General features: G+C 43.7%; 1 long non-coding RNA gene across 4 annotated transcripts; it reads left to right on the top strand.

Annotated features, from left to right (window-relative positions):
• The first annotated feature begins 9172 nt into the window (after positions 1-9172).
• On the top strand, positions 9173-24492 carry LOC132689209 (uncharacterized). Of its 4 annotated transcripts, none has more exons than XR_009614909.3 (4): positions 9173-9249; positions 19083-19168; positions 21236-21378; positions 24153-24492. It is a non-coding gene; the product is annotated as an uncharacterized LOC132689209 (long non-coding RNA). The 4 variants fall into 4 exon arrangements; XR_013552852.2 differs by lacking the exon at positions 9173-9249 and adding an exon at positions 9358-9675; XR_009614908.3 differs by lacking the exon at positions 9173-9249 and adding an exon at positions 18416-18706.
• Positions 24493-25168: the final 676 nt, after the last annotated feature.

Genomic DNA, 25168 nt, shown 5'->3' with positions numbered 1-25168 from the left:
GCTGAAACCAAGACTCAGATGCTTAACCTACTGAGCCACCCAGGTGCCCTCATTGGCCGCCATTTTGAAAGGCCTTCCCTCAGTTAACGTAGAAGCAGAGGTACACAAAAGAAACCAGTGGAGTCGCTAAAGGTGGGGCCCCAGATCCCTGCATTCCATCCTCATTAAGTTGCTGGACTTTGAGTCCCTTTGCTGGCGGCACCTTGAAGGTCAGAAGCCAGACTTGGGAGGATGGTGTAGAAAGGTCAGCAGAAGGAGGACCACTCAAATGTCTTACCTGTGGCTAACCAGGAAAACCTGTAATGACATCCGGTTCCAAGAAATCTAATGCCACCTCCTCTTGCTTTAGTGACAAAGATTTAAGGTAGTTATTTTTGTTCCAACCAACCCAGATGGGGAGAAAGTCAACCCACACAGTCTGGAGAGGGGGACTAATCATTCAAGCAAGAGACTTCTCAAACAGTTACAGAGGTGGTCAGGCCTAATGAGGTTACCCCAGTGGGATCTGTGCCTCTGAAATACGACTTTTGGATTATGTGAAAATGAGTCGAGACGAAGCACAATGGAGACTTGGTGTGAGACAGGTGTCTCTGGAAACACTTTAGCAGAGGCAGACTTGGGGACATGTCCCTCCATGACTGACACTCAGTGTCATGGGCTTTAATTTTATTTCACTTCTGAGAGAGAAGTTGACAGAGGTGAACTACAGACAGAAAGGAAGGGGATATGAAGAACTATTTCATTTATACCTGAGTGTGACAGCAAAAACTTTTCAATTTAGACAGTCAGTCCCACACAGACTTCTTAATCTGTAGAGAGATTCTGATGTGCTAAAATTTTCTGGTTGAATGTTTTCCTTTAGGAAACAATCCTTTAGGAACAGAGGTCCAGAGTTAGAGGCAAAAGCAATTCAGAACCACAATTTTTCTAAGATAGCTAACAGTTCCACTTGGAATGATCAATATGATATAAAAAAATGGTTCCTTGGTTTCTGCACTGATTTTAATCTTTTTTGGAATTCTTTCTACACAGTGTCTTAAAAAGGACCAGGCTTGCTATTTTTTGATAGGTTTTCCTGAGTGTCTCACTGCCAAAACTTTTTCTAAAAACATTACTTTCTTAATCACCAAAGTTTGCCAAGTGCCCCTGGATGAAGCACATCAGGGTGGCTTTCTTGTTCTGAATTATTTTTGATTTATTCCTTTTCTCTCCCTTACGTCCAGTTAGTTCTCAAATCCCACATCCTGGGTCCATTCATTCCAAAAATGTTTCATTCATTCAAAAAATGTTTATTGAATGCCCAGTGTGTGCCACCTTCTCCCTCGATCAGGAGATGTTTAATCTCTAAGCTTTCATTCAGTGCTCTTTATTGGGAGTTCTTAGCATCCTGTGACATAAAAGATGTGCCATTGGCAAAGAAGTTTCCTGACATCTTTGGCATCAAGATGTCACTTAGACTAATACATTGTCTCTCTTGTATCCAAGCATAAATACGAAAACGGTCAGGTTTACATATATCCGCCAATTTACACAGAGAAATAAAAACGCCACTAACTTCCATTTATTAGACACACAATATGCCAGGAGCTATTGTGGTCACCTAGCAAAGATAACGTGGACTGCCCCCCTCCCCCCTGCTGCCCAATTTAGTTCAGATGTTAAGATTGATGATGTCACATGTGTACGAAGAGGGTAGGAAGAGGTTTATTTCTTACAACATGAGGCTTTCTAGGGAGAGCAGGGCAGACTCGAGCAGGTCCAAAAATGGCTTGACAGAGCAGGAAGAGGAGACTGGCTTAGCATTTATGGTGGTTAGGGGAGCGGCTGGAGTGAGGGGTCTTGTGTGAGGGATAGGCTTGGAACTTCCTGTTGGCTCCAAAGGAGAGAGCATCTAGGCTTCCTTATCAGCTTGCTCAGATTTGGGGCAGAGGTAGAAGAGAGAGTGATGACATGTCATCAGTCAAACATCAGAAATGGAGGCAGACTCTTTATTACAATTCACCCTTGATGTCTGACTAATGACTGAAATGTTCTGTGTTTCATTTAATTGAGTTTGAGCTTGTTTAGTTAAGCAATAATAGTTCTCTATGAGCCTATATCTTGAGAGCAGTAAGGGAGATGAAATTTCCATTGAATGAATCATTAAAGAGCCCAGCATTGAGTATTTTGAGAATTGAAATGAATGCTTTGGTCAAAACTTGAAAGGAGATTTAAAAAGTGGCTTGATGAGGCCTTCTACTGTGACTTAGGTATATACAGAGACGTGTGACCTTGGTTTGTATTTTGAGGATCTGTGAAGCAAGAGATTCATGGAGTTCTTTACCCCAAAGGGGGCGACCTTAGATAAGGAATTGTTTCTGCCATTGGCAAGACCAATGACCAGATCATGGCAATGGTCCATGAGTCTATAAAAGTGTGCAGATGGAGCTGATTGTTAGCCAGGGTATTCAGTGCTAAGATGACTTTCTGAAGTTCAGTGAATTGTGCTGACCCTTGGGTCCCATACTTTTTTAAGGATGTCCTGATCAGGGATGAAAAGCAGTAGCTTCCTAGCATGTTCCATCACATTGGTTGTGGTTATGATTTTGCCTGCAAAGATTGTGCAATGGCAGGGGCAATGAGGTACTCTCTGGGTAGCCAGGTAAAGCTGTATTATGTCTCTTTGATGGTGAAGACAAATTGTGAATGACAGACTATTAAGATAAACACTGAGTAGAAGAGATTCAGTCAAATCTATGACTGCAAAGTGTTTACCAGTTGCCGATTGGATGAAGTCAGTAATTTCAATAATACTGGATAGGGGGGCCTCAGTGGGTGGGACCATGACATTAAGATCACAGTATCTTTAGGAAGGTACTATTCATTCCTTTCAAGGTTAGGAACAGGCCAACTTGGGCTCTTAAATGGAACAGTAATGGGGATAATCATTCCCTTCTTTAAATAGTTCTTGGATAATGTGTTTCAGCCTTAAATACCCTGTTTTTATTTATATTGGGTTTTATTAAATATTTTAACCAGGGGCAGGGAGGTCCATGGGGCTCATTTTTGTTAAGCTGATTGTAAGTGGCAAAGATTTAACTTAATTTTAATTTATCACACTTTGAATCAGAGTGTCCATGCCCACTATGGGATATATTTTAGGGCAATGGGCACTTTGACTACGGGGAATTTAGGCAAGGCAATATTTCTGACGGTGAAGGAGAGGCACAGTTTTTGCTCTTGTATTTTATGTTCAGTGACTCCCATAATATTATAGGGAATAGCATGTTTATTATTATTTTTTTAAAGATTTTATTTTTTAGTATCTCCATACCCAACATGGGGCTCGAACTCACAACCCTGAGACCAGGAGTTGTGTGCTCCACCAACTGAACCAGCCAGCCACCCTGGGAATACCATGTTTAAATTTAGTGGGATGTCAGGTTTGGCTATAATTTGAGTGGGATCTTCAGGTATAAGTATAATTTGAGTCTCCGTGTTGATTAAGGCCATGAAGGTCTTCTAACCGGTGTGTCTCAGTAGATGCTAAGGTTGATTCAGAACCCACGCTGTAAAGGTTGTAAAAGCCAATCTACTCCTTTTTATTCTATAAATTCTTTTAGTAAGTTATGGATTTCCAATTGGGCCAAATCTCTGTTTCAGTTGTTTTGTTTCTTTCTCTATCCAGGTGATGCCATCAACATCACCATCATCACCATCATCACCATCATCGTCATCACCATCATCATCACCACCATCATCATCATCATCATCATCACCTGGTGGTTGTTACTATATTGCTGGGAGTGGGTCATCTCTACCATGCTCATATTTAGACATTTCTTCCTCCAAAGACCCTCAAATTGGTATTGTCAGGATTAGGGGCCTCCCCCATGGAGATGATTGTTTTATTGAGTTGTAGTATCCATAGCTTATGTAGTATTTATTTATTTATTTATTTAAACGTTTATTTATTTTTGAGACAGAGAGAGACAGAGCATGAACAGGGGAGGGGCAGAGAGAGAGGGAGACACAGAATCTGAAACAGGCTCCAGGCTCTGAGCTGTCAGCACAGAGCCCGACGTGGGGCTCGAACTCACGGACCGTGAGATGGTGACCTGAGCCGAAGTCGGACGCTTAACCGACCAAGCCACCCAGGTGCCCCTGTAGTATTTAAATTAACCCTTTGGCTGTGCCACGGTGGTGCCGTGAGTGTTTTTCCCTATAACTGTGAGGTCCAAACTTATTGTGACAGAGGCAAAGGCAGCAGCAAAAGCATTTTGTGGGCCCAAGCATTTTTAGGCGTATGACCTCAGCATGTTCTTCCACATAAGTGACCACCCAGAGGGCAGGCATATTGTGTAGGGTATCAGTCTTTCCCCTGAGCCCTCCAGGGGGCTAAAGCCTGGTTACAACATACACACAATGGTCACAGTGTAGGAGTCATTCCCCTAAACCTAGTGGCAGAATGGCTTATGCTAGAATGGAGATACAGTTCAATCTGAGACACGCCTGTGGGTCCAGGCCAAGACATGCGACCCAGGGCTACTTTGAGGAGGGCCCCAATCCCATACTCCTGTCCCTAAATGCCAATTATTACTAAAACTTCTGACTTAGGTTGGTTAAATATGACAGAGCCTTGAAAGAACTCAGCAAATGCAGCACAGCAGCTCAGCTCAGAATGCAAGCTAGCCAGCAGGCAGCACCTTGAAATGCATGCTCTCCAAGGTGGGTAGAAGAGCCAGTTTGCAAACCAAAGCAAGAGAAGAAACACCCCCGTTGGTGGGCATTGCCTAGACATCCTGCTAATAGTGCCACTTCTTGTGGTCACCCTGAAGCAGTGGGATGGACTCCATCAGTCACAGTAAGGTTCATATGCACACACACACACACACACACACACACACACACACACACAGGAGGGTATGCCAAGGTGTATTCCTCAAATCACAAGGCTTGCTGGGGGAAAAGCAGGGCAAGCTTCCCAAGCAGGTATAAAATGTCTTGAAAGAGCAAAGAATGGAGACTGTCTTGGCTTTTATGGTGATTAGGGGATATGGCTGGGGTGAGGACTCCTGCCCACATGCCAGGGCTTATGTGGTGTGCACGTCTCACTGTCACCAAAGGAAGGAACACCCAGGCTCTCTTATCAGCTTGCTGAGATGTGGGTCCGAAGCAGAAGGGGAAAGGGCAGAGTTTGAAGTTTATCAGCAGTCAAAAGAAAAAATGGAGTCAGATTCTTTACTACAGATGTGTTATTTCCTTTAATTTCCAATTTTACAGATGAGGTCACAGCTTTAGAAAGGTTAAATAGGCCACATAGCTCTTAAAGAAGTAAAATAAATAGTGGATCTGGAAGCCAAACCCACGCCCATCTGACTTCCAAACCTGTTTGCTTGACCACTAGGCTACATTGCCTCCCTGGAGGAAAGTAAAGAGTCCTACCTCGAACAATCTGAGCATCTCAAAGTTTACGAAGTTGACAGTCCTCAGTCAACACTGGAGGACCCTATCTGTAAATAAGGAGTTGGACAATGTTAGAGTATAAAAATTCAGTAAGGGTGGGAAATATGGGCCCCTTTGGGCTTGAGATATATGTTGACTGTAATTTCTGTCCTTTGGTCTGGTTTCCCAGAAGGGCACACTACGATCGCATTCGATTATCTGTACAAGCAGTGGTAGGCCAGTCAATATTAATTGCAGTTTCTTAACCTGGGGCAGAGGAGAGGGGAGGGCCAGATATGGGGCCTTTGGACAAGCAGCAAGTGTTCTGTGAATCAGACACACACATACACACGCACACACGTAGGCATACACATGTGTGCATGGACACACGCACGGTGCTTTTCTTCCAGTTTTCTTTCTGTTATTTGGAATAGAAGTCCTCTTTGGAAAAAAAGTCCTCATCTGTGTTCAAATGATATAATGAAGGTGTTAGTTCATCCCAAATAATTGTGCTGTGGAATGGGATGGTTGCGCAGCAAAGTAATATACTAAGGTTATGGTTGTCACATGTCAATACCTAGATGAATTTCTCTGATAGAAATTAAAGAAGGTTTACCTTGCCATAATGCTTAAGGAGAGCATAAGCTTAGCTCATAGGGGAAGTATCATGAAATGAAAGCAGGAAGAAACTTCTGTATCCCTTGTTTTTAGTTTCATTACTGAACATAATGGGTCACTAAAGCCATAATGGTTTTTTGGAATAAGAATGACTTGTCAGCAGGTGCATGGAACAAAGCTGAAAGAGCATGTTCTTTTCAGCATCCTCGTACAGTATCTTGCAGTGTAGGTATATTTCCTGAGAAGAAGATTAGATTTGAAAAGGATGAAACTCCCCCTGAACTTGCCTTTGCTCCTGCCCTAAAGCCAGATGTGGGACCATTCTACATCTCTGCCTCTCACATTGCCAAATAACAGAATATCTGTGTAATAGGGGACGTCTTGCTGAGGATACCTGTGCCCTAGCAATGGTCAAGCCGATTTATGACTTGGAGCAGAGATGTGTCTCCATCAAATAACCTCACCTACCTAAGAGACACGCATTTCTTCTTGATAGTTGAAAGCAGAATCGCAGCTGTTCCTTTCCCTCAGCCTGCAATGGCACGAAAATGCCTACCCTTTTCAGTATGGAGCTACTACTCGCCCTCTGGTGTCATCAGAAGAAACATTTCCTTTTGGTGGGTCCCTTTGGAGCCGTTAATGGCTGAAAAGTTGTTTTTTTTTGTTTTTTGTTTTTTGGTTTTTTTTTTTTGTTTGTTTTTTGTTTTTTTTTCGGGCACTTTAACTGGAAAAAAATCCAGGCATGGAAGGGAACATCTGGCATGCTTGACAACACATGGCTTCCTTCCTTTGGTGGAGATGTCACGTGCCTCATTACTGTCTACGTTGTCATCAAAGACTGGGCCAAAATCTTGAAAGGAGTCTTGTCTAGTGCCGTAAACGCTGGTCTTTTGAGGAGTTTTTGTCACGAAATGCAAGCGTAATATTATGTTCATCTTGTTTAAACACAAGTGTGTTGCCTCTCCAGAAAACAAATCCCCAACCTCTTGATTGAATATTGAATGGAATTTTCCCCTGTAGGAGGGGATGAAAAGCCCGCCTGTGGACCATGTGGCAGCACTTTGTTCCACCACAGGCCCTACCCGGAGGGCCTTGCTAGCCAACCGAATAGGGCAGGCATTTCCGCTCAAGGTCCTTCAGTTACCATTACGGATGTTGCAGAAAAGCTGTGAGCTCTTTCAGCCTCTCCAAGGTGTGTAAGACTGAAAGAAAGTGCTTCTGCAGACTGGAGTTGAGAATGACAGATCCTTATTCGCTTCTTGGTGTGTTAAAATCTGAACACACTTAGGAGCACTGAGGAACTAAATAGGTTCTGGTACCAATTCACCAATGTGTGTGTGTGTGTGTGGGGGGGTGGTGGTATTCCCATACCAGCCAGCAATTTTCCAACACCATTTGGGTGTCCTATAATCCAACTCAATTCTGACACTATCTACCTGGAGCTAGCATCAGATGTCACAGGTTAAGGGCTCAGTCATGCAAGACTGCCTCCCCCATCATTTCGGATGCCAGTCTCAAGCCCAGTTGTTGCCTGTACTTCTGATTGAATGGCTAAAAATCAGAGGTTCCTAGGAATCCCTCCTTAACTTTGATTAATTTGCTAAAGTGGCTCGTGGAACTCAGAGAGGCATTTTACTTACTAGATCACAGGTTTATTATAAAAGGATAAAACTCAGGAACAGCCAGATGGAAGGGATGTGTAGGGAAAAATATGGGGAAAGGGGCATGGAGCTTCTGTACCCTCTCTGAGCTTGGCGCCTCTACGTGTTCACTAACCCAGAAGCTCTCTGAACCCGGTCCTTTTGTTTTTTTTTTATGGAGGCTTCATTGCACAAATATGATTGATTAAATCATCAGCCATTGGTGATTTGTTTCAACCTCCAGCCCCACTCTCCTCCATGTACTTAGGCACCAGGCTGGTTCTCCTGGCAACCAGCTCCCCTCCTCTACGTCCAACTGCCACATCATTAACATAACAAAAGATACCTTGATTGGTCTCACAATTTAGGAAATTCCAAAGGTTTTAGGAGCTCTGTGCCAGGAATGGGACGAGACCAAATATGTGTTTCTTATTTACAATTTTTTTTAAAATGCTAATTTTTTTTTATTTAAAAAAAATTTTTTTTAATTAAAAAAAAAAAATTTTTTTTTACATTTATTTATTTTTGAGACAGAGAGAGACAGAGCATGAAGGGGGGAGGGGCAGAGAGAGAGGGAGACACAGAATCGGAAGCAGGCTCCAGGCTCCGAGCCATCAGCCCAGAGCCCCAACGCGGGGCTGGAACTCACGGCCCGCGAGATCGTGACCTGAGCTGAAGTCGGACGCTCAACCGACTGAGCCACCCAGGCGCCCCAATGCTAATTTTTTTAAGAGAGAGAGAGAGAGAGAGAGAGAGAGAGAGAGAGAGAACAAGCGGGGGAGGGGCAGAGAGAGAGAGAGGGAAACAGAAGATCTGAAGTGGGCTCTGCACTGACAGCAGAGAGCCCTACATGGGGCCCAAACTCACGAACTGTGAGAGCATGACCTGAGCTGAAGTTGGATGCTAAACTGGCTGAGCCAATGAGACACCCCAAAGTATATATATATTTCTAATAAATCATAATATCACAGGAACTCAGAGGGTGTGAAAATTACTAAAAGGTAACCTTGTTTAAAATTAAAAAAAAAATTTTTTTTTGAGAGAGCGGGAGAGGGGCAGAGGGAGAGGGAGACAGAATCAGAAGCAGGCCTGAGGCTCTGAGCTGTCAGCATAGCCCCTCACGGGGCTGGAACCCAGGAACCATGAGATCATGATCTGGGCGGAAGTTGGCCACTTAACTGACTGAGCCACCCAGGCGCCCCAGGAGGGAATTTTCTTTAGAATGGAGTCATGGAATCGGGAGGCAGGCGGAGCTCTCACACCCTATCGCTTCTTATCAACTGCAGACCCAAAAGGAAGAGATGCATCTCATACACAGATACTATTTCCCTGCCCCAGCCGAAGGAAGAGGCTTGCCTCCTCTCCTGGCAACAGCCCAGCCAATGAGAGACTCTCACAACTCAGCCAATGACAAGCCACTGTACTTAAAACTCCCAGTTTAGTCCAATGGACTCTTTGTTTATAACAGCCCCTCTAACTCCTCCCCTCTCCTCTATAAAAAAGCTCCTCTCCTTTGTTCTGCCGACTTGCAGTGGCTTTCTTGTCTAAAATAGGCTCCTTTTTGATGGTAAGATATCTGTTTTATTATTATTTTTTAAAGTTTATTTATTTATTTTGAGAGAGAGACAGGGAACCTGAGCTGGCCTGAGCTGGGGAGGGGCAGAGAGAGAGAGAGAGAGAGAGAGACACACACACAGAGAATCCCATGCGGCTCCGCGCTGTCAGCGCAGAGCCCGGTGCAGGCTCACACTCACAAACTGTGAGATTATGACCTGAGCGGAAATCAAGAGTCGTGGCTTAACCAATGGAGCCACCCAGGTGCCCCCCGCTGGCCGTTTTATTTTTAAGGTTAATGTTACTTAGTGATCAGAGTGGGATCCAGAGAAGACCCTCCACCCCACCCCATTAACTCTGAGGCTGGTGAGTGAATAGGTGCCAGCACCCACGGAGCCAACTGAGTTCATTGCTTTCTTGGGGACCCTGGAGTCTGAGGGTAAGTTTTCTCCTGGATTTCAAGCTCTGCTCTCTTTGTGTCCAAGCTCTACAGGCTTTATTTAAGGCTTTGTCCTTACTCAGAGTCCTTGTTTGGCTCTTGGTCCGAGTTCTTTTTGGTACCGGACTGTGCCCATTGGAATTGTGTTGGTCTTTGGTCTGGTCCCTCTGGAACCAGGCTACTCCTGTTGAAACTGTGTCGTTTAGGAATTTTTCTCTTTGCTCTAGAAATCTGCCTCTAAGAAATGGGATCCCAGTTGGGGCGTCTGGTGGATGGCTCAGTCACTTAAGTGTCTGACTCTTGGTATCAGCTCAGGTCTTGATTTCATGGCTCTGAGTTCAAGCCCTTTGTTGGGCTCCATGCTGAGTATGAAGCCTACTTGAAAAAAAATGAGATCCCAGTCATCAAAATGCTTGAGGGTAACCTCCTGCTGGGACAATGCTGGCTTTGTTTAAAAACTATGGTCCCTCCTCATGCACATTTCTAACGAAATGGACCAACTCAACAAAAGTAATTTATTTTTTTAATTTTTTTTTAATGTTTATTTATCTTTGAGACAGAGACAGACAGAGCATTAACGGGGGAGGGTCAGAGAGAGAGAGGGAGACACAGAATGGGAAGCAGGCTCCAGGCTCTGAGCTGCCAGCACAGAGCCCGACGCAGGGCTCGAACTCACTAACCATGAGGTCATCACCTGAGCCGAAGTCGGAGGCTCAACTGACTGAGCCACCCAGGCGCCCCTCAGCAAAAGTAATTTAGAACATCAATGGCCATTGTGGAGAATTTCTGATCTCCCCAAACTTATTTTACTCAAAATTAAACTAGGAAGCTGTGGCTCCTAAAATAAAAGCAAACAACTGAATGCGATTCCTATTTTAAATGGTAACTTGAGGCTTCTAAATGCTTTCTGGATTCGAAGTTTGCCTCTTTGCAAAATAGTACGTTATTTCTAAATTAACTGAGACAGACAATTGAAAGAAGTGGAAATGACTCTGGGGCCTCTTTTCCCCCTCCCTTGTGTTTCCTGACACAGGGCAGCCGCCATGTGTCCAGTCCCTGCCTCCTGGGCCATTTTCCTCTATTCTCTGCTGAACTTCCCTTTTCCACTGAACCTCCCCCTGCTCCCTCCTCTCCTGAACCTGTTAAAACCTCCCTTTCAAAGTTAAGTCTTTTGAGAATCCAAATACCCCCCCCCCCCCCCCCCAGGTCTTTATGTTCCCTGGACTAAGGCTGAATTGCAGTCATAGTTCATGAGTTTCCTAACGTAGCTGAGGACTCCCATTGGTTTGCTCAACAATTTAACATAGTTATCCAGACTTCCCAACCTGCTTTCTCAGATTTCTAGAAATTAGTCTACATGCTTGTTGCTGAGGGCCAGACCAACAGTGGATAAAACTAGCCCAGTGGGAACTGGGATTCAGGATTGAAGGGGATTTAGAGAAACCCCTAACTTTTGGCAAGATGTTAGAACACTGGAAATCACCATTGAACAGTTACTGTAGCTTCTTCTAAGCCAAATTTGAGCTTGGAACCAAATTCATTCTTGCACATAAAAGCCTGATGAACCTGTTCATGACTATTACAACCAACTCCAAATTGCCTTTAAAGAAAATTCTGGTCTTTTTTTAGATGTTGAACCCACCAGAGTGAGTAGCATTTAACACTGTGTTTATTTTTATTTATTTACTAAAATTTTTTAAATGTTTATTTTTGAGAGAGAGAGAGGAGGAGGGAGGGGAAGAGAGAGAGGGAGACACAGAATCTGAAGCATGCTCCAGGCTCTGAGCTGTCAGCACAGAGCCTGATGTGGGGCTAAAACTCACCAGCCGTGAAATCATGACTTGAGCCGAAGTCAGACACTTCACCGACTGAACCATCCAGGCTCCCTAAACTGTGTTTATTAATGGGCTGAGTTGGTTTCTTCTTTCTTCTGTTTGGAACAGCCTGCTTCCAGAAGGAATCAGAGCAAAGGGTCAGGATAGAATGGGGGGGGGGGGTGTCTTTTGTCCACTTCGATTTAGTTAATTTGGCAACTTGGTTGCTCATATCCTAGATGAGTTGACTAAAAGACTGCTGGGGGCGCCTGGGTGGCGCAGTCGGTTAAGCGTCCGACTTCAGCCAGGTCACGATCTCGCGGTCCGTGAGTTCGAGCCCCGCGTCAGGCTCTGGGCTGATGGCTCGGAGCCTGGAGCCTGTTTCCGATTCTGTGTCTCCCTCTCTCTCTGCCCCTCCCCCGTTCATGCTCTGTCTCTCTCTGTCCCAAAAATAAAAAAACGTTGAAAAAAAAAATTTTTAAAAGACTGCTAAAATTCTCCATTTTTTTAACTGCAGCCGATGAAGGGCCTTAAACAAAATAAAAAACCTTCTAGTTTCTCCTGTTATTGTAAAGAGCCAGGGCACTGGTTTAAGATGTTACCAACTTAAGCATTCCAGACACTTTCAGCCTTCTGCTCAGTCTTTCCAGTGTCCTCCCAATTCCCAGTGACAGGCTCCGAGGAACTTCTCAATCCTTACTCTTAATCGGCTCGGCGAAACCATTCTCCAGATTACGAATGAATCTGTTTCTGTCCCTATGTACACTGGAGCTACACTCTCAGTGCCCAGCCCCACTGCTCTAAAGCAGCACCCTGCTTTCGAGTACTAAAACAGTTCAAGTACTAGGGGTCTCGAACAAACCTCAACAGGTTCCTGTCTCTGAATTGATTCCCTTTTGTCTAGGCCCTTTGAAAGATATGCACCCTTTTCTCCTTAGTTCCTCTGTCCCTGTTCATTTATTGGGCCAAAATTTCTTTCCTTTTTTTTCAAGTTTATTTATTTTTGAGAGAGAGAGAGTGAGCGAGCAGGGTGGGGCAGAGAGAGAGAGAGAGAGAGAGAGACATAGAATCCGAAGCAGGCTCCAGGCTCTGTCAGCACAGAGCCCAATGCAGGGCTTGAACCCATGAACCATGAGATCATGACCTGAGCTGAAGTCGGATGCTTAACTGACTGAGCCACCCAGGCAGCACTCCTGGGCCAAGATTTCTTAGAAAAGTATCTACAATCATGCCAGAATTTCTTTCTCCCAAAAGAGGAAAATAATTCTAGAATTTGAGAGTAGTAACCAAAATAGCCAACCAGGGGGAATTGAATGCCCCTTTGACATCTTTTATTTGTTCTGTCTCTGATGTGGCACTCTAGCTGAGTCTAGGGACACTGATCATTTTATTCCTATTGGGTCAGCTACCATCCTCTTTATGGGCAGAATTCCTGTTGGAATCTACTGTGTACCTCCCATCAAGATTCAAATAGACTCCTCAAAACCTCTTTTCAGAATTCATTAATACCCTATAAATAAAGAAGCCCTTGAAAACAGCAAGCCTATATAGAAGGTTACAACACTCAGGGCCTCCTGAGCCCCTGCACTAGTCCCTGTAACACCCCATTTTACTTGTGAGAAAGTCTAGTAACAGGATGGAAGTTTGTCCTGGACCTGCGAGCAATAAATAACAGTTATCCCTCGGCACCCTGTTTTCCTAACCCCCGTTATGGTACCGATATCCATTCCCACTGAAAGCAATTTTTCCATTGCAAATGATATGCACGGTGCATTTTTAGTATTCCTGTTGATAAGGATAGCCAGTATCTTTTTGCTTTCACTTGGGAAGAACAGAAATACATCTGGACAGTAATGCCCCAGAGTTTTACAGAGCCTTTACTTTTCACAAACCTTAAAAGCTGATTTGGTTGATAGAAAGTTTTCTGTAGGCTCTCCTTTGTTGCAATATGCAGATGATTTGATTCTCTGTTCCCTTCTTAAACCTCTTCACAGGAAACTACATTCACCTATTACGACTTTTGGCTTTAAAGGGACACAGTTTCCAAAGAAAAATTGCAGTTAGCTTAAACTCAGGTTCTATACTTAGGATCTGATCTTGAAACAAAGACCACATTTGGACCCAGATGAAGCCCTTCATGACCACTTAACCCTAATAGATTACCTTTTGACTCCCTGTGGAAATTTACAGGAAACTCCTCTAGCCAATGCAGAATTTTCATGGTATACTGATAGTTTGTTTTTAATGTTTATTTATTTATTTATTTTGAGGGAGAAAGTGTGAGCAGAGGAGGGGCAGAGGGAGAGAGAGAGAGTCCCAAGAACTGCAGTGCAGGCAGAGCCCGATGTAGGACTCGATCTTGTGAACCATGAGATCATGATCTGAGCCAAAATCAAGAGTCAGATGTTTAACCGACTGAGCGCCTGGTATACAATAGTTCTTGTTTAAAGGATGAAATGGTAAACATGCTGAGTCTATTATTGCAATTCTTTTTGAAGTCATCGAGATGACAAGTTCACCTTTGGATACTTCAGCCCTGCAGGCTGACTGATATGCCCTTACTTGGGCTTGTACTTTAGCCAAGAAAACCCTAAGCATTTATACCTATAGTCAGCATATCTTTGGGGTAGTTCATGACTTTGGAATATTATGGAAACAACGAGGTTTCCTTATCTCCAATGGGAATAAAATTTAAAATGGCTCCTATGTCCAAAATTTATTCGATGCCATGCTTTTGCTGGCTCTCTGCCTGTTAAGGTTCCTGGGCATTCTAGACTCTACTCCTTGGAGACCAAAGTAAACCGCCTCCCTGATATTTCTGACAAAAAGCACTGCTTCCAAGGAAACCCACAGCCAAACCTCTGTCATGTTCCAAAGTGATGTTCACCCAAATGATAATTTGGAAAAATTGACCAGAGATACCCAACATTTGGCCCTAGATAGGGAAAAACAGTATTGGAAATCTAATAGTTGTTGGCTCAATAAAAAGAGAGAACTCTGATTTGGATCAAATAACAATCCAGTCCTACAAGAAATTCTAAAATTCCCATTGTTTACCATTGTATATTCATGAAACCATTGGTCTAGTGACAAAATGATAGCATTTATGAACCAGTATTGGTGGGGAAATATTAATAAGGCCCCAGATAGTACCTACATCACTTTCCCCACTGTCCAAAGTATAATCTAGGGAAACCTGATTGTGTAAATAGATTTCATATAGCTTCCCTGTCTCACAGATATGAATATATTTTAGTCATGGTTTCTATGTTTTCTACTGGACCAAAGATTTCTCTTGTAGATAGGCCAGTGTTTCTGTAACTAAATTTCTGTTACCTGGGGAACTTCTCTTGAACTTCATGGTGACCAAGGAACCCATTTACAGGTCAGGTGTGTGCTTTTTGGCTGGTTTTACAACGCTTTCATTGTACCATCCTCAGTTTTCAAGATTAGTCAAACATACTAATGGCACTATTAGACTCAGTTGGCATAATGTGCAGAGACCCCCAAATATTTTGGCCAAAAATACTATCATTGGTCCTTCTAAATCTCAGATCCACCCCCTTTGGAACTCATGGCCTCTCACCCTTTGAGATAGTCCCAGGGCAACCAATGTACTTGGCCCCTGCCTCCTTTGACCCATAGCTGCTAAAAGGAGATATACTTCAATATTATAAAGGCCTGATTCGCTGCTATTAAAAATAACCACGCTTTGGTGGAGGAATCTTTTCAGTTGGCTTCCAGGAGACAATGACCTCAGGCATCACATTTTGCTACCTGGAGATTTCATCTATTTGAAAAGACACCTCCCAAAAGATTTCAACCTCAATGAAAAGCCCTTATCAGGAACTGCTTTGTGCCACCGAACTCCAGGGGATAGACTCTTGGAGTCACATAAAACATCTAAAGGAAGCACCCAGCCCTGACTGAACCCGCACACCATCTGGTGACCTGAAAGTTAAGGTTTCCCAGAATTGAACAGGACAGCATCTGATAAGACAGCTTTCCCAAGATGTCGAGACTAGGCCTGTGTACCTTTTCTCAGTGTTGTTTCTTTTCTGTCTTTTGTGGAAAGATAATGCCCTTGTCTGTATTTTCCAAGCCCTGGTGAAAGGGAAAACCTCTTTTCCTTTCTTTCTTTCTTTTTGAAAATTTTTAATGTTTAGTTATTTTTGAGAAAGAGAGCAAAAGAGGAGCAGAGAGAGGGAGACAGAATCCGAAGCACGCTCCAGGCTCTGAGCTGTCAGCACAGAGCCCGACGTGGGGCTAGAACTCACAAACTGTGAGATCATGACCTGAGTCCAAGTTGGATGCTCAACTGACTGAGCCACCCAGGCAGCCCCCTCCTTTTTTTTTTAAAAAAATGATTATTCATTTTTGAGAGAGAGAGAGAGCGCAAGAGAGCATGAGCAGGGGAGTGGCAGAGAAAGGGCGACAGAGGATCCGAAGCGGGCTCTGCACTGACAGCAGTGACCTGATGCCGGGCTTGAACTCATGAACTGTGAGATCATGATCTGAGCTGAAGTTGTAAGTTCAACTCACTGAGCCACCCAGGCGCCCCAGAAACTTCCTTTTCTGATTATGGCCTTTTGGAAATGGCCTCGTCTTGATCTCAGGACAAAATCATCTTTCACTTGCTTTTCCTGAAGGGTTAGAAAGTTCAGAATCTACAAGTCATCTGAACTATTAACCGACTTTGAATTCTTATTCATATTCATGATTTTTTAAATTTATGACTTTACAGACTGTATTATTGATAATATTTGGTGCAAATAGTTCTTTTGTTATGAGTACGACTTTAAAATGTCTTTGAAGTTTTGCTCTTTTGCCCAAAGTTCATCAGTGATTGTTTCCTCTTTATACCTGCACTATATCTTCCCAAATGTACTTGGCTCATTCTTTTTTTTTTTTTTTTTAATGTTTATTTATTTTAGAGAGAGAGAGAGAGACAGAGTGTGAGCAGGGGAGGGGCAGAGAGAGAGGGAGACACAGAATCCGAAGCAGGCTCCAGGCTCTGAGCTGTCAGCACAGAGCCTTACACGGGGCTCGAACTCATGAAATGCGAGTTCATGGCCTGAGCTGAAGTCGGATGCTTAACTGAATGAGCCACTCAGGCACCCCCGACTTGGTTAATTCTTTGAGAGTGCTCTTGCAGCATCCACCACTCTGCTTTCATGGCTGCTTTAAGTGGAGACTTCTAGAAGGCATACGTGAGTCCAGATTTGCCTCCTTTGGGGGAGCACCTTTATCCCTGAGGTTGGAATAAGTGCCAATAAGTAATTTTTCAGTTGCCTACTTTCAGACCTAGAGTCCTGATTTAGAACCACCATACAATTTGGAATGGTCATGTTACTATTTCTGGTGTATAATTATTTGAAGTTTTGTATTTTGTTGCCTGTCAGACTTCTTAAAGATAATGTACCCAAGAAGATGATGTTGGCGCAACATCTCGAGATGGTCTGCAGTGCTTAACCATCTTGACAAAAAATGGACCACAGATGGGAAGGGCCTGAGAGTTTCTCCTTCCAAGCTTCCTTGTTACTCAAGTGTGGCTTTAAGTAGCTTCCAGCTGCTACGCGCGACAACCAGGAAAGGTCCTGCCTGGTACTGAGGTACCACTAAATGTAGAAAACTTGAATCTTTATCAGCAGTGCTTTTCAAAGAAAGATCTTTATCAAAGGGGGGGAGATAAGACAAGGTTAATAAAAGGAAACCTTGTTTAGGATGGAGTTGGGAGGCCGGCGGGGGGAGCTCTCATGCTCAGCGCTAGTCAACGACAGAGCCAGCAGGAAGAGACGCACCTTGCAAGGGATAGGCTACCTTAGCTAGTACTTTACTGCTCCAGCAGGAGGAAGACCTGGCAACAGCCCAGCCAATGGGAGGCAGTCCCAGCTCAGCCAATGAGAAGCCACTGTACTTCAGACTCCCAGTTTCCTCCAGTGGACTTTTCGTTTAGAAGGGCCTTCCCTACTTCCCCCTTTCCCCTAGGAAAGAGCATTCCTCTCCTTTGTTCTCCAGACTTGCCTGTGGTTCTGCCGAAGCTTGCTGGTCCTAGGTTGCAATTCTCTGCTACTCCCAGATAAACCCATTTTTCCTGGTAAAATAACTGGCACTTTTATTTATGTATTTAAAAGTTTATGTATTTATTTTGTGAGAGAGCGAGCACACACGAGTGGGGGAGGGGCAGAGAGCGAGGGAGAGAGAGAATCCCAAGCAGGCTCTGCACTGTCAGCGCAGAGCCTGACTTGGGGCTCAATGTCACGAACCATGACACCATGACCTGAGCTGAAGTCAAGAGTCAGATACTTAATCAACAGAACTACTCAGGTGCCCCCCTGGCAGTGTGATTTTTAAGGTTAACAAGGGTTACTTATTCTCAGACCATCTTCAAATTTAAACATGATTTGTAAGGATTTCTCTCATTACTCAAAGACAAAAGAAAACAATTGACACAAATTCAATGTTAAAAATATTTTGGAGGATTTGGTGTTTATTGACACAAACACAAAGTTGGCAAAGTGAATTACGGGAATATTAATTTTTTCTTTTTCCTGTGCATTTCGGGGGCTCAGGGTTTTTGACGATGCGGGTGCCATTTAAATGAAAATATGAAGTTGATTTGGTTTTGATACTTGCAAAGACCACTGCACAGTTCCAACTTTCTATTCAAGCCAAGAAATCACAGAAATCTCATTAAAATGAGATTTTGAGAAGAATTGAAATTTTTTGCTTTATGTGCAATTTTAGATCTATTCCCTCTACCACTCAAATAGACCTTGAATCTTAACGTGTTATAAAAAAAAAATGAGGCCAAGACTTTTTTTAAAAAAAGATTGCTTTTAATTTTTCTTCATGTGTAGAAAATATATTTCCAACATAGAAAAAAATTTAAATGCAAAAGTTTTGGTGTATGTATTTCTGTGCAGTTTTCTGGGAAGGAGGGGCATAGCTTTCTTCAGCTTTTTCGAGGAGTCTGTGGTGCTCATAAAGGAAAGAACCATAGCATATGGCCAGGTTGGGCACTGTGACCTCTTTTCCACCTGGTTCTAATTACTCCCAATCACTGGTTGGTTAGGCTGCGAGGTTGTCGGTGTGCCTTTGTACCTCAGCCAACTACCCTTTGAGACCCCCCCTAGACTCAGGAAGTTTAATCAGTCCAGTCCCTGGCCCTTAAATCAATCAGGACCTCATTGAAGTTCTGCGTGAATCTCCCAAAGGTAAACAGATTTCTATTTAAATGTTATTGCTCTCATTAGCATCAGCTGTTTTCATTATAAACGTGCTGAGATGTACTTTCTAATCCAGTTTATAAATTATGCTTACTACTTTGAGATGTTGAAAAATCTATCTATCTATCTATCTATCTATTCATTCATCTCTGAGGAGCCTTTACTACCTCGCTCAGTGGACCCTTTGCCTGTGTGGTCTCTGAGTTCCTGCTCTTAAAACCTGTGGTTTATCTTCTGCCCCCAAGTGTTTCTTCTTTGACTCCTTTACTGGCATGTTTTTCCTCCTTCCATGCTATTGAATGGCTGTCCTTCAAGATCCAGTACTAACACGTTCTTTTTTTTCTCTCTACACTGGTTCCTGCAGAGTAGCCAGCTACCAAGTTTTCACCATCCTGTCACCTCGGTCCTCGCTTCTGCTTTGTGCACTGCAACCTGGCTTCCTGGGGCGTGGTAAGTACTTTTAGCTGGTCTGTGGTTTATTTCAGTAGTTACATATTGATTGGAATGTTGCCTTCCACATATAGCAAGGAATACTGGTTTCCAATTACCTTAGTTACATGAAGTTTCCTATTTAAAAATGCACTTAAATTAAAAAATGAGTTGATTGACAGCAGGGATTGACCAACTTTTTCTGTAAAGGGCCAAATAGGAAATATTTTCAGTTTTGTGGGCCACATGGCCTGTATTGCAACTACTCGATTCTGCCGTGGAAGCTTGAAAGCGGCTGTAGACAGTCGTACACAAATGGGTGTGGTCAGGTTTGGCCTGCAGCTTGCTGAGCCTTGATTTCAAGGAACTTATTAAAACAAGAATTCAGGGAGTAAGTGGACATAGTAGAAACCTTAAAGCGGAATGTACATGTTTTAGGATTGAGACACTTGGTTTAAGCTATCCCTTTGTTCAGTATGTGTTCTCTGTTGCAACTACTCTGTGCATTCAGGGTGCTCAGAACATACATCTTCTGTCTTGAAGGGGCTTAGTCCACACAGAGAGACAGACAGAAGAACAGGTAATGACAGTAGGCATATGTGTGCCTGTGTGTGTAGGAGGAAGAGTGGCTCTGTTGGTCCTGAACAAACTTCCCTTTTCCCCACCTTCTCTAGAGTATTCACCTATACGTTATTATATACTTTATGCTAGCTTTTGCCCATTTTACAGACAAGGAAACTGAGGTCCAGAGAGGTTAATGAATTGCTGAAGGTCACAGAGCTGGTAAGGGGAGGGAGCGGGATTTGAACCAGATAGTCCGACTCTAAGATCAATGTCCCTAGTCCCCACAGTGCTCCCCTTGCCTCAGTTACCTTGACTAAAGAATTAGTTCATCCCACCAGGACTATTCAGTGTAGCAGAAACCGGCCTAGTCTCTGAAAAGTTGTCAACCTAGGGAAATGCCCTTGATTTCCTCCCTCTCACAATACCCCTGCAAAGGTGACTCAAGCAGTGTAGATGGGAGAAGCTGGTCTCTTCACCTGCACCAGCGGTGGACTGAGGACTTGCTTACCAACCAGAAGCTGTAGGTTGTAGGTTAACAATCACCCTGCACTTCTGTATGAGTCACTAGATGTTGGACACTCTCCTAGGCACTTTGCATGGCTTGTCTGTATAATTAATTAATCCTCATAACAACCATTTGAGGGGGTGTATTAGTTTCCTATGGCTGCTGTAACAAATTGCCACAAACTTGGTTGCTTAAGAGAAATTTTTCTCTCTCTTCGTTCTGGAGGCTGGAAGTCTGAAATCAAGGTGTTGGCTAGGATGTGCCCCCTCTGCAGCCTCTAGGGGATGCCGACTCTCCCGGCGTCTTGTGGCTGCCCCTGCCCCGTCTGGTGGCCCCCGCCCCCTCTGCTCCCTGGCTTGGGGCTGCATGACTCTCATTTCTGCCCCCACCATCACATGGTATTTCCCCTGGGTGTCTGTCTCTGTGGCTCCAGATCTCTCTCCTCACAAGGACATTGGTCATCACACTTCGATGCTACCCTAATCCACCAGGATCTCATCTTAATTTGATGATATCTGCAAAGACCCTATTTCCAAATAAGGTCACATTCACAGGTGTTGGGGGTTAGGACTTCCAACTTTTGAGGGGGGACACAATTTGACCCACAACAGGGAGGTACTGTTACTGTTTCCATTTCATAAGTGAGGATCCAAGGCAAGGCATCGTGAAGTTAAGAACCTGTCCAAAGTCAGGCCGCCAGGGTGGCTCAGTGGGTTAAGCGTCCGACTTCAACTCACGTTACGATCTCGCGGTCTGTGAGTTCCAGCCCCTCTGTGCTGACAGCTCAGAGCCTGGAGCCTACTTGGGATTCTGTGTGTTTCTTTCTCTGCCCCTCCCCAACTTGTGCGTGCGCACACATGCTCTCTCTCTCTCAAAAATAAACAAACATTAAAAAAACAAATAAGACAAAAGAATCTGTCCAGAATCAAACAGCTTTATTAGCAGAACCTGGATTCGAACTCAGGTATTCTGAGAGTCTGTGCTCTTAACCACTGTGTTAACAACTGCTTTGCCTGCAGAGCTGCCTGGCTTGGCACTTCAGGCACGCCGGGCCCTCCCTCCCGCGGCATCTGGTGACAACAAACATGCACTGAATTAGCTGAACACGAATGTCTAAAGCCCTGTGGCTGCATCAGGGTGGCTCCCAGGAGCCTAAGGACAGGTGAGGCGCTCGGCTGTGCATGGGGATTCTTGTTTACCTCAACAGGGAATCAGGCTCCCAGTGCGGCCAAGTTGGGCACATGACCAGCTCCTGCTGCCACCCGGGTAATTGGTTTTCTGTGTTCATTTCAATAATGAACGGCATTAAAGGAGGCTGGAGATGCAAGGGAGATACAAGCATTGTGGAAGGAACAAAGAGATTTTAATGTGTTGAGTCGGGTTCTGGGAAAGATGAGGGACATGATAATCGAGTATTAAAACAGAAGAGATTATGCAGTGGTCCTCACACCATCCATCACCGCCCTCGTCCTGGGCGGGTGGCAGAACTGAGTCTGCCGAGATCCCGGCATTATCTCCTCAGTTTATTTACATCTCAAATCAGGTTGCACTGACAGCAGCTAAAGAAATTCCAGGGAAGAGATGTAACTGTATGATCTATTTCCTACAGAAAGTGCAAACACAATACAGACTATCTGGTTAAATATATCATCCCAGAAATGATCCAACCGCCGAATGCTTAAGTCTGTACTTTATATTTCTCGTTGTCGTGAGACCATTACACGCCCTCAGAGACCACCTGCCTCTCCCCTTCTCTACCTTTCTGTCTGCTCCTTCAAGACCCCTCCTTCCCCCTTGCCTGAGATGTCAGTGCTCCCCAGGGCCTGACTTCCACATTATTTCCTTGTCTCCATATTTGCCTGGACAGCCTCATTTCCTTCAAGGCTTTCACTACCGGCTGGATGTGTACTGATGACTTCCAGACTGACCCTTTGGAGGTGCCCAACACTTGTTTTTCCCTTCTCAGTTATTTACATGGCCCTTCTCAGTTAACTACATCTTCATAGTTAAAACCTAGACAATATGAGGAGTCTGCAAAACCCCCCCTCTCTTCTTTGTCCTGTATGTGCCTGGTTCCTGTCTTTATGGGAGAGCAGTGCTGGGTTCTTATGACTCCTTCCAGAGGCTCTTTACATATATAGAAGAAAATACAAATATAAATGCTAATTTTCCCTCGTTTTCTCCTCAAATGTTCTACACATATTCTGCACTTTGCTTTTTTCACTTTTGATCTTTCCATGACAGTATTTAGAGAAGTTCATCTTTTTTTCTTTTTATTTAAAAAATTTTTTTTTTGAGGGGCACCTGGGTGGCTCAGTCGGTTAAGTGTCCGACTTCGGCTCAGGTCATGACCTCATGGTTCTTGGGTTCAAGCCCTGCATCGGACTCTGTGCTGATGGCTCAGACCCTGGAGCCTGCTTCAGATTCTGTCTCTCCCCCTCTCTCTGTCCTTCCCCTGCTCACTCTCTGTCTCTCAAAGGTGAATAAATGTTAAAAAATTAAAAAAAATTTTTTTTGGAAATGTTTACTTACATTTGAGAGAGAGTGAGAGTGTGTGAGCAGGGGAAGGGCAGAGAGAGACTGAGACAGAATCTGAAACAGGCTCCAGGCTCTGAGCTGTCAGCACAGAGCCCGATGCGGGGCTCGAACTCACGAGCCATGAGATCATGACCTGAACTGAAGTCAGACACTTAACTGACTAAGCCACCCAGGCACCCCTTTTTTTTCTTTTTTAAATTCACAATTGCACAGTGTCCCATTGTCTGGTGGCTGTCCCATAATTTATTTTGCCAGTCTTCTAACAGTGGACATTTGAGTTGTTTCTAGTCACTTGATGTGATGGTTAATTTTATGTGTCATTTTGTCTGGGCCATAAGGTGCCAAACATTTGGTTAAACATGATTTCTGGGTATGTCTGTGAGGGAGTTTCTGGATGAGATTAGCATTTGATTCAGTAGACTGAGTAAACACATTGCCCTCCCCAATGTGGGTGGGCCTCATCCAATCAGTTGAAGGCCTGAAGAGAATACAAGGCTGAAGTATTCTCTCTCTGCCTGTCTTCAAGATGAGACATTGGTCTTCCTTGCATTTGAACTCGGACTCAGACTCAGACTGGAACTATACCACTGACTTTCCTGGGTCTGGACTTCTCAGCCTTTATAATTGCATAAGCCAATTCCTTATAATTTCTCTCTCTGGATATAGTTATAGATAGATGAATAGGGAAAGATAGAGATATACAAAATACAAATCCCAAAGGGGGTATAGATCTATTGCCATGGTTTTCTCAACACATGCCTTTCTAGCACCTCTGTTAGGTGAGGAGGAATCCAGAGAGAGAGAGAGAGAGAGAGAGAGAGAGAGAGTCGGGGAGGGAGGTTGGTAAAGACTTCCTACCCAGACAGGAGGAGAGAGTGTTAGGGAAGGAAGATATAATCCCTGGCTGGGCCTTTTTTTTTTTTTTTTTTTTTTAAGAGATAGAGTGTGCGAGTAGGGGAGAGGGACAGAGGGAGAGAGAGAATCTTAAACAGGCTCTATGCTCAGTGTAGAGTGTGATGTGGGACTCGATCTCACGAACCTGGGATCATGACCTGAGCTGACTGAGCCACCCAGGTGCCCTCTGGCTGGGCCTTCTTTTATCAAGAGCAATCATGATCTTGACTGATTTGGATTCTGGACAGAGGAGCTTATGTGCTTTGTTATTATAGGGGACAAATCTTGACCCACTCTTACACACTGAATTGCATTTCCTTAAAATTCGTATGTTGAAGGCTTAACCCCCAAAGTGACTGTATGTGGAGGTAGCGCCTTTAGGGAGGGAGGTAGGGTGAAATGACATCATAGGGATGGATCCCTGATCTGATAGGACTGATATCCTTATAAAAAAAAGGAAGAGACAACAGAGTGCTGTCTCTCTTTTTCCCTCCATGAGCACAGAGGAAAAGCATGTGAAGATACAGCAACAGGGCAGCATCTTCAAGCCAGAAGAATGTCCTCACCAAAACCAACCCTGGAACCTTGATCTTGGACTTCTAACCTCCAGAACAATTAGAAAATACATGTTTGTTGTTTAAGCCACCTAGTCTATGGTATTTTGTTATGGAGGCCCAGCAGACTAATGTACCCATGTTGTTTTAATTAACTTTAGTTAGATAAGTAAGAGTTACTTTGAATCTCCTTGTAAAAAAAAAATTAATCATTAAAGAGTTTTAAACCAACATCTCCCTACCTTGGTTCTTTAACCCGGCAATTGGCAATCTGTGGCCCACCGTCCCTATCTGGCTCTCTCTCTGGTTTTGAAATAAAGTTTTATCAGAACACAGCTTATTCATTTATAGATTGTCTGTGGTTGCATTTGACATATCTGTGATTATCTACAGCAAAGACCTTATAAGGCCTGAAAAACCTAAAATATTAACCATCTGGCTCTTTATAAAAGATCACTGACTACTGCTGTAGACCATTTCCAGATGTAAGCAGTGTTACCAGTTTGGTGTGGATTATTTCAGTTTAGATGGCACAGCATTACTTGGGGTATGCATGTGTGTGTGTGTGTGTTATAGTAATGGTATCCCATCCTTCTGGGAGTCTTGGATTTGTCCATGTTAGTAGACAGATCTACTTCACAGGTTTAACTGCTGCATGGTATTCAAAAGTATGAACATACTTTTTTATTCCATCATTTTCTCAATGGACGTTTTGCTGTTTCCAGTTTCTTCTTCTTTTTTTCACCCACCAAAACAGTACCACAATAAATATCCTTTATGCACATGGGTGAGTGAGTGATTGTGATTGATACCAAGACTAGAATTGCCAGGCCACGAGGCAGAAACGTTTTAAAATTTGGTCATACTTTTTAATAGATTATGCATTTATGTGATTTGAAAATAAAAGATATACAAGGTATACATTGCAAAATCTCACCCCTTGTTTTCTAATCTATTTTGCCCTCC

The sequence above is a fragment of the Panthera onca genome, chromosome E3 (assembly GCF_046562875.1).
Source record: "Panthera onca isolate mPanOnc1 chromosome E3, mPanOnc1 haplotype 2, whole genome shotgun sequence".
NCBI classification, from domain to species: Eukaryota; Metazoa; Chordata; class Mammalia; order Carnivora; family Felidae; genus Panthera; species Panthera onca.
This window is presented reverse-complemented; position numbering and strand designations above follow the sequence as displayed.